At 42.6% G+C, this 13869-nt stretch overlaps 1 pseudogene; it reads right to left on the bottom strand.

Moving 5' to 3' along the window:
- Window positions 1-3549, bottom strand: part of LOC121270801 — a 119704-nt pseudogene extending 116155 nt beyond the window's left edge.
- Between the last annotated feature and the right edge of the window lie 10320 nt (window positions 3550-13869).

Raw genomic sequence — 13869 nt, 5'->3', positions numbered from 1 at the left:
GAACTCCAATACAAACCTTCCTCCAGTATGAAAAACAACCATTTATATCACTACTCTGTTTCCTGTCACTCAGCCAATTTCTTATCTAAGTGCCTTCTTTTCCTTTTATTCCATGCCTAGCATTTAGCTCACAAGTCTATTGTGTGGTACAGTATCAAATGCTTTTTGAAAATCCATATACACCATATAACAGTGTTTCCTTTATCAACTTTCTCTGTTACCTCCTCAAAAAAAACTCCAGCAACTTAGTTAAACATGATTTTCCCTTGATGAATCCATGCTGGCTTTTCTTAATTATCCTGCACTTGTCTAAGTGATTATTGATTTTATCCCATACCATAGTTTCCAGAAGTTTACCTATCACTGAGGTCAAACTAACTGGCCCGTAGTTGCCAGCTTTATCCTTGCACCCCTCTTTGAACAAGGGTGTAACATTCGCAGTTCTCCAGTCCTCTGGCACCTACCCTGGGTCTGTGGAAGTCTGGAAGATTATCACTAGTGCCTCTGCAATTTCTACTCTCACTTCCCTCAGTACCCTTGGATGCATCTCATCTGGTCCTGGTACCTTATTTACTTAAGTAATGATATCCTTTCCAATACCTCCTTCCTCTCAGTTGTAAGTTCTTCTAGTGTACCAGTTACCTCCTCTCTCATCTTGGCTTGGGTAGCAAGTTCTTCCTTTGTTATTATAGACCATTCCAGATAGCTTTCACTCTCAATTTGTATAGCATCTGTAGCGTTCAATTGTTCTGTGTTTGATTATGAGAGTCTGATGACTGATCAATGCTCACCGTGCTAGATTAGTTAAACCTGGGTGTTGACTCAGAGCAAAATAAAAAGGCACCACAGAAGCTACTAGAAGCTGAGCTACAAGCATGATTGCAGAGACAAAGCAGTTTCACACTCAGAAAACAGTATCATCTCTACATTGCTCTGAGATATATCAAATATACAACACCAGCACCTCCTCAGTCAAATCTTTCCTTGCTTGGTTAGGCAAGGAAAATCAATAATTCAGTTGATACTTTCCTTAAAAACCTGAAAACTCTAGGAGGGAGAAAAGACTGGAAAGATATGGAGTCCTACAGCTGGGAGGTTCTGAAAGAGAACAATATAGAATAGGAGATTGTGTTTTGAGTCTGAAATTCAATGCAGTAGGGTGAGGGAATGGATGATTAACTGCAACTTGACCTTATCCTCTCCACATAACTGATGCACCTTAGTTTTAGTTGAGAGCAGGAAATGGGTACTGAAAATCCAAAATACTGTTGGAACAAAGGCACAATATTGAGCACAGAGTTTTAAAAAATTCTCAGAAATATCCCATTTATACCAGAAGATCCTAGCTGGTTGCAATATTGTGAGGGAAGCTGAGGGCTCCGTGCCCATTCATTGCACATGCAGCAGTATCAGTTTTGCTAATGTATGACCTATATTTCCTATCCATCACTTTTGATAAGAGCAATAAGCTTGGAAAATATGTTATTTGCTACGCTTGGTCACCACTTACTGAGGCTGTGATTAGAAATGGATTTTTCTGCCTCTAATCTCCCACCCAAGTCATTAACTTAATATGCTGGCCCTTCCTTTCCATCAATCCCGCTGCTAGGATCTAGGAATACATGAAAGAAAGAGCCAGCTGGGTAGATTACAGAAAGATAATGCTCCCTTTGGGAAGCCAGACTGCAACTGCAGCAATTAAATTTACAAGCCACCAATGCTTTTCAGCAGTCACAATTAACACTTGCGTTTCACTGCAATTCACTCATTACTCGGTGCATTCATTCTCATTAAAGCAGTGGATAACAGTGTTAGGGAAATGGAAGATTCCCTTTCCAATTTATGAGCAAGTTACAGCATCAAGTACTTCTAGCTCTGCATGGGACAGGTCAGAGGAAGGTCAAAGCTCATTCTAGATTAGCCGAACATTTTAAGAGGATTTAGAGGAGGCTCACCAGATGTTTATGAATCTGACATCTAAGTGTCCAGAGGTCTTTGTTATAAATATGTTGCATGATCAAGAAGCTTTTGAAAACTGCAACAGACTCATTGCCGAAGGAATGAACTAATCCTGCAAGTTGACTTTATTGATGGCTGACGATTATCTCCGGTGAGGGCACGCTTTTGCCAGTTACATCGATTATCAAGCGGAGAATCCTACAAACCCGACCATCACAAGGTAATATCCTGGGGTAGAGATTCTGCTTTGAGCACAATAGGCAACCTGGGAACAAATGGTGCTCAAAATTGCATTCGTTTTCTGAATTGAATTTTTTTGCTCAAATTAATTTTCATGTCACCAAACAAGTTTTCCACTAGGATGAAAGCAAAACACTGCGGATGCTGGAAATTCTGACATCAGCTCTAAAGAAGAGTCATCCGGACTCGAAACATTAACTCTTGTTTTTCTCTCCACAGATGCTGTTAGATCTGCTGAGTTTTTCCAGCATTTTCTGCTTTTGTTTCACAAAATCTTCCACGATGCAGCGCAATCAGACAGCATTTTAGAAAGCATTTCATTTTTCAACTTTGCATCAAAAAATATTTCTTGCTACATTTGAGAGTGACAACTTGGTGAAATTTGATTAATACAAATGAAAATAGGTTTAATCACAAATAAGTAGCATTTTTAATCAGAACTTGTCAGTAGCCCCAGTTTAATTGATTGAAAATAACTTTAAAAACTGTACAGGACAATTTACTCATTTCATTAGTGTACGGTAGTCAGTTTCTTCATAAATTAAATATTTTTGAATGTTTAAAAGCTTTTAGAAGGTGCTTACTAGGGCGCTTACACCTAAAAACAGCAGCTACATTTTAATAGCCTTCTTGAAGGCCCAGAGCAAATAGCGGAAACACACCATGGTGATTAATTCAATCTGGGGGTATGGCAAGTTCTGTTGGTGGGAATGATCTCTAATTTTTTTTTAAAGCAGTGCAAAAGTTCACGGAAACTCAATTTGCGCTGGACTAAATTTGCCCTTGAAATTCCTCAATCTTTTGCGCTGGTTTGGTCAATTTTAGGTGAATTTTGTTGGATAAACCAGCACGACTGAGCAGAAATTCCTAACCCCTATCTTTAAGTGAAAGCTTAAGGAGTTATTGCACAGTACCACTATGTTTTTTATCAAAATCACAAATAACGTCCAGTGTGACTACGACAAAGGTAAACTATCCTTCCTCGTCTTTCTCATCCTGTCTGCAGCCTTTGACACAGTTAACCACATCCTCCTCCCCCAATGCCTCTCCATTGTCATCCAGCTGGAGAGGACTGCATTTATCTGGTTCCTTTCATATCAGTTCAGTCATAGCCAGAGAATTACCTGCAATGGCTTCTCTTCAAGCCACCACACTGTTACCTTGGGTGGCCCCAAGAACCGTATCACTGGGGCCCCCCTCCTTTTTCTCTTCTACACGCTGCCTTTCAGTAACATCATTTGAAAGCACAGCATCAGTTTCCACGTGTATGCTGTGGACACCCAGCTCGACTTCACCAGAACCTCCTGACCTCTCCACTGCTTCTAAATTTTCAGACTGCCTGTCTAACATCTAGTACTGGACAAGAATAAATTTCCTCCAACTAAATATTGGGAAGACTGAAGGCATTGTCTTCAGTCGCTACCACATCTAGCCACTAACTCCATCCCTCCCACTGGCAGCTGTCAGACTGTTTGCAACCTTGGTATCATATTTGACCCTGAGATGAGCTTCTGACCCCATATCCATGCCATATGTAAAGCCACGTATTTCCACCTCTATAACACTCCCCTCTTACCATAGCTCATCTGCTGCTAAAACCCTCATCCAGGCTTTACCTCTGGACTTGTCTATTCCAATGCATTTCTGGCCAGCCTCCCACATTCTACTCTACATAAACTTGAGGGCATCCAAAATTCTGCGTGCCCATGTCCGAACTCTCACCAAATCCTATTCATGCATAACCTCTGCGGTCAGAGACTTACACTGGTTCCCTGTTAAGCAATGCCTCAATTTTAAATTTTAAATCTCATCCTTGTTTTCAAATCCCTCCTTGGCCTTGCCTCCACCTCCCTCCCCACCTATCTCTGTAATATCCTCCAGCCCTACAACATTCAACAATATCTTTGCTCCTTGCCTCTTGAGCATTGCCAATTTTAATCACTCCACCATTGGAGGTCGTGTCTTCAACTGTATGGGCCCTACGCTCCGAAATTCCCTCCCCAAACCTCTCTGCCTCTCTGCCATATCTTTCCTCCTTTTAAGACATTCCTTAAACCCAACTCTTTGGCCAAGCTTTTGGTCATCGATCCTAATATTTCCTTAGCAGTTCGATGTCATTATTTTTTAGTAACATTCTGTGAAGTGCCTTGGGACATTTTATTACATTAAATGTGCTACATAAACACAAGATGTTATTCTTATTGTTGGCCTGTGAGTGCAGTGAGGAGGCTCACTCTATGGAGCGCATATCAGAAATTCAGGCATCTGGTCACGATTTTGTAACCATTAAACAGTTGGGAAAATCACAGCTAGATAACACCCAAATTTCTGGCATGCACTCTCAATGGATGAGCCTGGTTGCTTGAATTATCCCACTGGCAGGCCAACTGGTGAAATATTAAGTTTCAACACTTTAAAGTATGCAAACTTGTGAAAAAACTTGAGACATTCAATACTTTGGCATTAGGCACAAATGCTTTGCAACATCTTATAAATGGCCTGAAAGAAAGCTGATTCAACCCTAAAGAGTACCTCCAAGTGCACCAAAGTGTCATTCTTCAATAGTGGTGATTTATCAGTGTTACTGTACTCCAGACTTGTATCCCTGAGAACCAGATTAGGAACAAACTCATTTTTCCTCAAACCATAAAAGTAATTGTCCGGCTATAAAGGCCTAATATCTGGCCTCTTTGCTGCTGTTGATTTATTGTAATTATCACATTCATCATAGGTTATAATTGCCGTGATAGAAAGAAAGATGAGAATAAACACTGTATAATTGTCAGTGGCTACACATTTACTGGATACAAAATGAAGAGCATTACAATAAAGAAGAAGGTAGTGGGAAATTGTGAAGTGCCCCAGGTAATTCAGGGGTCACAACTCAATGGAAATGAAGCAACAAGTTATTAAAAGGATGGCAATTGGGCATGTAAGAAGCCTCTTTAAGCTAAGTTATAGGATGAATTTACCAATCCCATAATACCAGCAGGGAGCCAGCTTCAAATGGGGTGGGGGTCAGAGAACATGCGGTCCACTGTGATAGCCCCATTGCTAACTTACGCTCTCTTCCAGAGCGGCTCTTCACTCATATGGGTAGATTAGTCAATTTACCCAAATGAATTAAAATTGTAGGATGCGAGTGCAAACAAATCTGAAAACAATGGAATAAACATTCGTGCCCACCAACCAACTGCAATGAGCTGTGCACACAGAAAAGACAACATCCAAATTATTTAACTTAAGAAAGGTTCAAGGCATCCCACATCCTTCTAATTGAAAAATCCAGTATGCATATCAGTAATTTTTTTGACATTTGAATAAAGACCCACAAGTACAGTCATCCTCCAAGGTGATTAATATAGAGTGTGTCCATGGATCCAGGCAGCTCCTTAAGAAACGATGTGACCTACCCAAGAGCTACTCTGGAATGTTGAGCTCATAAACACAACCAGTCAGTGATGTTATCAGATCAATGCAGTCCTCAAACTCCCCCAAAAACTGGCACTTTCAAGCAAAAAATGAAAGTAATTTTTAGCACGTATATTTTCTTCCAACAGAAGAGAATATTTTGAACAAAGACCCTAGTCTTTCCTTTCCCTTTGATTCTAGGTTGTCTGATTCCTTCAATAATTATGAGCTGGCAGAATAGGACTGAAGGTTATGCTTTTGGAAATACATAATCAAATATTCAATTGGAACAGTATGACTGCAGACCTTCTGGGGCCATAAAAATGCTCTTTATGGAATGGAAGTAGTCAGGGACTGAGTTTAGAGGTCAAGAAAAGTTTGAAGTTTTCATTTTTTATCATGATTTCTCTGTGCTTAATCACCTTGCTCCTAAACTGGGGCCAGTCCATGGCGAGTGTAAACTGCAAATATGGTGGAAGAATACGGCTCAGTTTGGCCCCTTCCTCTTTGACACTGTTCTTAATCCATGTCAGTGAAATATATGAAGGCATAAAGGGATTGTAAGGCACTGCAGGATTCGGGCAAACTCCTAAACTACTACTTTAATTAAAATACATTTTATGAAAGGTGTTTTTATGGCACCAAATTGTGTCTGTGTTGATTTACTAACACATACCTAGGATCTCACAGAATATTCAACAAATGATATATAAAACTCATGAAATATAGGCCTAGACTGGAGTAGCCCCCATGCTAGATTAGGATGCTAAATCACAGATAAACACAACATCTTCTATAAAAGATAACACTTTATACTTCACTTATTTATACTTATACTCGGCAATGCGAATAAAATAGGTGAAAACTGATGACCAACACTTGTAACATAATAAATATCTGCAGTGAGGGTGATCACAAACCTCTTGTGACTTTGTCACCGACGAGTTATTCCCTCGGCCCCAAATATATTTTCCCAAAGCTGCAACTTCATTATAGATCCGTGACTTATTGCTGAATCAAGTTATGTTTGAGGCTCATGCTATCTCATCCATTACAGTTACCAGTGGGTTGGGAGAATAGCTGACTGCAAAATGATGAATTCTCCCAGCAACTGCAACTAAATAATTATGTCACCCAGTGATGTGGAAATCAGGAAAAATGTGCCCGTACTCTCAAGCCAGTTTTCTATGTAAATCTATATTTTCATGAATATATATGACAAAGACTCATATTTATATAAGCAACTTTCTGATGAACATTGCAGAGGGCTTGTACAATGAATCACAGTGTCAATTATTTAGGCAAAATCAGCAGCCATTTTGTACACAGAAGGATCCACAACAACCAGGTCATCTATCCTTAATGGCTTTGGTTGTGTAATGGAAACTAGATAACTTGCGGTGCTCTTCTTCAAATATACACTACAAGATCTTTAACACCCATCTGAACTACCAGAAGAGACAGACATGACCACAATTTAATGCCTTATAATACCACTTCAGATAATGCAAGCACTCTCTCAGCACTTCGCTGGAGTTTCAGTGTAGACTTTACATTTGTTCTGGAGTAGACCTTTGACCTATATAACCTTCTGACTCAGAAGAAAGAATGCTACAAACTAAGCCAAGCTGAATATTGTGATGAAGCATCAACTGAGCGTCATAAATATAACTAATTCCACAAGCTAGGCAAGCATCAGAACCCAAGACTGTCCAAGAATTGACTGAATAAATTTTGCTCACAAGTGGGGAAACCCCAGTGCCTTTCCCATTTGGGCCCTGGTTAAAATTTCACCAGGATCCTATTGGTGTAACTGGATCCCAACTGCTATATGTTTATGAGGCATCTGTCTGCTTTAGGTGGGCTTATCATCTGCCTGCAAGACCCTGCTGGTTAACATCACAAATGGCCAGAATAGGTCAAGATCTGAGCAGGTTAAATAATCTACTCCTATCTAAATGTCCACCTTCCCTGTTACCACCAGGTTGAAAAGAGTTAAAATCAGACCCTTGGTATCTGATTTAGGATTTATCCATCAAGGAGCTAACTGTACCAAGAAACTCCCATACAAACCTTCAGGCTCATGAAATTCAAACACAACAAATCAACTAGAAATAAATAAAAACACAAATATAAATGAATTGCCTGGATTTTGTGGGCCAGATTGCCAAGGTTGGCAGGCCCCATTTGGCCCACAGGCCATAGTTTAGATATACCTACATTGGCAGCATGATGGATAGGCAATAAACATTACAGTAATATCCCATTGTTAAAATGAACCTCAAGCTATTTGTTTTGGAGTGCTCTTCGTAAGATCATTGTCTACATGAAAATGATTAATAGACGCAGAGTGCAAGGAAAAACTCAATTTCAGCCTATGAGCCTTCTCTTTAAACAGATGGTGTGCAACCCACAGGGCCACGGACTGTCTCCAATTTAAGTAGCCAGAGGAAAAGTGCAAGAGTTAAACCTCTGAAGCTTTACCCTGGCTCATGAAGTTAACCAAGGACAGAATTTTATGGATGGTGGGGTGGGGGTGGGGGTGGGCAGAGGGGCAGCGATCATGATCAGGTCCGCGCTGCCATTTTGCATGGACAGGCCAATTAAGTCCCGCTCAGTATACTTCACGACGCCAGTGCATAGCGGGAGTGGGCAGGCAACAGCGGGTGTGCTCAGCCCACAGGGTCCAATGGCAACCCAGCAGCCTGTATAAAGGGAGATCTGGCAGCCTTGCAATGGCTGCTCGGAATGGCTGGGCGAAGGGCTGGGCGAAGGGCAAGTCTGGAGGGTAGGACATCGGGGCAGGTCAGGAGAGAGGGTAGGGCAAGGGGCCAGTGTGCCCCTCATTTTTCCAATGAGTGCCTTGCTGCCCTCCTTGAGGAGTTGGCAGCACGGCAGGAGGTGCTGGTGCCCCAGGATGGGGGGGAGGAGGCCTCCCCCACATGACGAAACATGCCTAGGAGGAGGTGGTGAGCTCCCACGATGTGGTGCGATGCACCTGGATCCAGTGTCGCAAGTGCTTCAATGTCTTGTTGTGCTCTGGCAGGGTGAGGTCCATGTTAGCATTGGTCATGTAACCCAGCAGGTCGGCTTACCCCCCTGGCGCCCCCACCACCCCCCTCCCCCCAAATCTGAGTGTAGTGACTGCATTGAATCATTGACGGTATGTGTCCTTTGCTGGGTGGGCCAGCAGATATTGCCCATGCTGAGGTCAGTCTGAGAGGTTGGTGAAAAGATGGGTTCTGCACCGGCAGCATGTGTTACACTGAGTCCCACATGACTGTTTTGGTGGCAACCTGGAGGAGCTGCACCTAGGCGCTGTGTTTGAACTCCAGGACATGTCCAAGTCAGGGCGATGACATGCTGCGAGGGGAGATTCAAAGTGACGTGGCAACAAACCAGATCCTGCCCTCTGTGCTCCACGTGCTTGTGCCTCCTTGCTATGGAAGGATATACCGTGTGGTACCTAATGTGATGTAGGCAGCATGTGGCCAAGGGTGGGGTGGGGGGCTGGGGAACAGGCCGAGTATCTTTGTGTGAGTGTTCGGCAGCAGCGGGGTGAAGAGGCTCTGGAGCCCCAATAGGTCCCCGTCTGGTTGGGGTGGGCCGCGTGCGAAGAGAGAGTCCATGTACAATTTGCAGAAATCGATGCTCATCTCTCATCTGCAGGAGGAGAATGCTCATAACACGGCAGAGGGTGTGAGGGCTGGTGGATGCCAGGTGCAGTTAGCCATTCTTAGACGGTTTGAGCAGGAGACCCTGGATTTGGAGAGGCGCCATGTGCCTAGGTCCACTGGTGTCGATGAGGCTGGGTTGCCATGGCCAGGTATTTATGCCCAGCAGTGAGGTCAGCATTGTTCTCCCAACAGCCATGACAGTGCTGAACGTTAAGTGATTTAATTTTGCAACATGGCTTGACCATTGCTTATGGAAAGATGAGCACAAAGATCACCCACTGACCCTTGGAAGGAGCCGGAGCCATAGGAGTTGAGGGCAGCTGTGATCTTCAGAGACAGTGGCATGGGGTGTCCACCCAAACAGTTTACGGAGATCTCAGGCCCAATCATCTGACAGATATAGTTGACGTCTCCCTGGAGAGGCAGTGCCTTGTTCGGCATTGCACCTCAGATATATTGAGGTAGCTGCTTCACCGCCTGTAAACCCTGGCAGCAGGATAGTGGCATCTTCTTCGGCCCCTTCCGCTCTTGGTCCTGCACCCCTTGTGCCTGTGTCTGTCCTCCCAAAGATGGCTCCCCTGGAGGCTGATTGTGCACTTCTGGCCTTCTCCCCCTTCTAGCCCTCCCTTCCTCCTCAGAGGAGGTGCCTCCAGTGGACAGTTCAGCTCCCATTCCCAGGCTAAGAGAAGGCTTCCTGAAACCTGCAGGCCCAGAAAAGATTCCTCACTGCAGAGTGCTGACCTGAAGGTTGTGAGTCCAGACAAAGCAGCTGGGATGCGTTTTGAAGCAGATCACACAGGCAAGTTTCAAAAACTTTGAAAAATCAATACTCGAGTGACCACACTCGTGACCCCACTGAGCCCACTCTTATCCCACCTGTGGATGAGGTTTATACAAATGCCCATTGCGCCCGTGCGCTGACCCATAGATCAGACGGGTGCTGAAAAATCAGTGTCAATTGGTGAGTCAAGGGCCTTAAGTGGCCCATTAGTTAATGGCGGACGTGCATCAGATATCATCACCCGCCCGCCCGACGAAATATCGCGATGGCGCGCCTGACATCACCGCGCGGACATGCAGGGCCCACCCCCACACACCAACGGGAAAATTCTGCCCCAAGTGACACTCTAGGCTATTGGTCCAAACTTATAACCTACATAATCCGGGCCTGACCAGTTTTCATTTTATAGGCGTGTGAACACAATGTGTATGATAATCATGACGATGTCAGGGCTTTGTCTAAGTTTAATCTACCAATAATGAAGATGGTTGGATTGGTTATTATAAACAAACAGGAATCAGCAAGGGAACACTGCACACAATTAGAAGTGGGTGGTAAGGGGTGGGGGGGGTGGGTGGTAAGGGGGTGGGGGGTAGGGTGGTAAGGGGGTGGGGGGTAGGGTGGTGGTGGGGGCTAGCTGAAATAGGAGTCAGGGCAGGTGACCCTGGAATGAGTGCGGAGGCTGTTGAATGCAGAGACTGGCTGTGTGCAAGACCTGCCTCTGCACTCCGGCACAGTGTTTAAATAAATAAGAATGAGAGTAAAAGAAAAAAGCCCTCACCCCTCAACCCCACCCACGCAGTCTCTATGGTTCATCCATGTCAACCTTTACTAACCCATGTTCCCGCCCACACCCCCATAGCCCCTCATACCCCCTGTGCCAACTTAGTGCCAACTTAAGCCAACTCATGCCCCCCACCGCTACCCTTTCGCCTTACCTCCTGCATTCCAACTCACCTAGTATCCTTGTACAGTTTGTAGACAGCTTTGACACTCCCTGGACAGCTTTTTGACACTTCTCTGACAGCTGGACAGTTCCTTGACAATTCCAATGAGCTTGTGCTTAAAACTTAGACAATCATGTTTAATGGTAACAATCCTAAAGGGTGCCTAACCTCTCCCAAAGGTGTCCTGGGCCCCTATCCAAAGGGGTACTTTGCCTGTCCAAGGGGATACCCTGGCTATCCAAAGAATCCACCAAGTTCAGACCTCCTCTTACTTGGCTTGCTCTGCAAACTCCAGGGTTCATGCAGCTAGAGCTCAAAATTTGGAAATCAATGGACGCAGCTGGTGATTTAAATGTCTCAGTGATTCATGCATGCTTGAGCCCCAGCCTGACTCTAGTCCCGCCTCCCCATGAAGACAGAAAGCCCGTCCATCATGGTAAAAATCTGAGCCTCCATCTTTACATTATTCATGCACATCAGGTACTGCATGCAATTATAGAAGCTTTTCCATTTTTAATGTCACTCACATTGATGCCATAAAAACACATTCAAAAAGCAGAAAATAGAGTGCAGGTCTCAGTCAGAATAAAAATAATGTTAAATCACCTTAAAAAATCTCAATAAAATGATTATTTCCTCCTGTCCCTAAAATTCGTGGTTTCAATTTGCACCCTTTTTGAACCAATAAGTAATCAAATATCTGAATACAAAAGTCGTAATGATTCACGATGATCCAATTCCTTGCAATCGGCAGATTTGTCTTCCTCAATCATGTTCCTCCCAAGAAATGCATTTAACTTTTCTTTCTGAACATTTGTTTTTTATTTCACTGACAGCTGAAGGTCAACTTTAGAAGTCTCTGTGTTGGGTGAATTTGAGGAACACAGGGATCAGCATTCATTAGAACTACTCCTGGCCCCATCTAGACTCTGTCACTGCTGACTGAGGGCTTTATTTTCTGATCACACCATTACACTCAGCGATGACACACCTTGTGTGTTGGGGTTAACCAGCTTTGCAAATAGTTGTTTTCTATCGGTATGAACTTGAAGTGATATTAGATTGAAAAACAAAATGCTGAAAATCTAAAATAAAAACAGAAAATACACATCTAGTCCCCTGAAAAGAGAAAAAAATAATTCATTAATGTTCCAAGTGTAAATTGCGTTGGAGTTTCTGCAGTGTCTATACCTGAAACATTAAGGTACCTTTTCTCTGTCCAGAATGTCAATGAAGCTACAGTGTATTCACAGTAGTTTGTTCAAATCAACATTCTATTTTTACAAATTAGCTGCCCAAGTTATGTGCAACACATTTTTATGATAAGTTTACAATAAAAGAATTTACAAATGACCCATTAAATTTAGGAAGTAATATCTATTGAATGTATTTTAATTTAACTCCATTTTTACTTCAATATAAGATATTGATTCACGTATCAATATTACCATGCAGTATAAAATATTTAATTTTGGTTTTGAGTGATAGTTGGGCCCCACTTGCTTGCACAGTGTCACAAACAAAAAGCTTTAGGCAATTAACTGGATACATTGATTAAATGAAGAAAGCAAAACAACTCAGATTTAACCACATGTTACTGCATCTCAAGTTTCCTCCTTGTTTTGCAGCAGAGCCAAGTGTGTTAGGAACTCACATTTGCACTGAATTACAATACATTAAAGAATGCTGGTAATGCAAAAATGCAAAGCAACAGAATATGAAATGGCCAAAAATATTGATGCACATAAACAGTTTATGCAAATTGAGGCAATACATTTTTTAAAAATTCCATTAGTGATTGGAATGTATGGGTTCTGGGCAGTCACCTGCCAGTAGATGGACGTTACAATAAACTATTCTACTTAAACATTACATCTTCTCTCTTACTCTGACTAATTATTGAAATATATACTGTTATTTTAATGCCATTTCTTTAATTTTAGTTTTCATGCAGGTCTCTCTTTTATGCTCAGTTTGTTCACATAGTGTCTCTGGTTCCCTTCTTTAGTCTCTTGTTTTTCAGACTGCATTTGAATTTAGTTTTGACATTGCAGAAATGTAAAACAATAGCAAAATAAAAAGAAAATAGCAATGCAACAGATATTTGCACGGTAATTAAAACTGGCTAGCTCTTCATGTAGTAGTAAAAAATAATTAACTCATAATTGTTGAGCTGAACTGTGGTAAAAGCATCATTCTTAAACAGCAGTGTTTTTTTCATAACTATGGAAATCATCTTCCCTGACTGTATCCCTCCAGAGATCCCAGAAATATTCCTATTTGAAAATTTTTAAAAGAAATTTAAGAAAGAGTGGCTAGGAGCAAGCAAATTTAAGTAAATTAGAGAAAAATTAAAGCAAACCTTTCAAACACACATTTTTGAACAAATTCTAAAATGTGAAATAAAGATAGAAAATGCTGGAAACACTTAGCAAGCTTGGCAGCATCTATGTAGAGAGAGAAGCAGAGTTAACGTTTCAGGCTAGGATCTTTCATCAGTTCTGATAAAAGATCACAACCTGAAACATTGGGCAGGATTTTACGTGTAGGGGATTGGGGGGTGGGGCCCGCTCGCCGACACGGAAAATGACGCACGGTGATGTCGGGGGGAACACCCCGAAATTGTCACATGAGGGGACATGTTAGGGAAATTTTATTTTTCTGTTTTTAGGTTTTTTACATTTACAGCCAACCTCCCGACCTCCCTGAGGCTGCACTTAGCCTCAGGGAGATGAGTGTGCGCATTCGTGCACATGCACAAAAGAGCGCACTCTCGATTTTGGGATTCCCCCGCCCGCACAGGGAGCAAATAGTGCATCCATGAGGACGTCACTCTGGGCAGGCCTTAATTGGC

The sequence above is a fragment of the Carcharodon carcharias genome, chromosome 28 (assembly GCF_017639515.1).
Source record: "Carcharodon carcharias isolate sCarCar2 chromosome 28, sCarCar2.pri, whole genome shotgun sequence".
NCBI classification, from domain to species: Eukaryota; Metazoa; Chordata; class Chondrichthyes; order Lamniformes; family Lamnidae; genus Carcharodon; species Carcharodon carcharias.
This window is presented reverse-complemented; position numbering and strand designations above follow the sequence as displayed.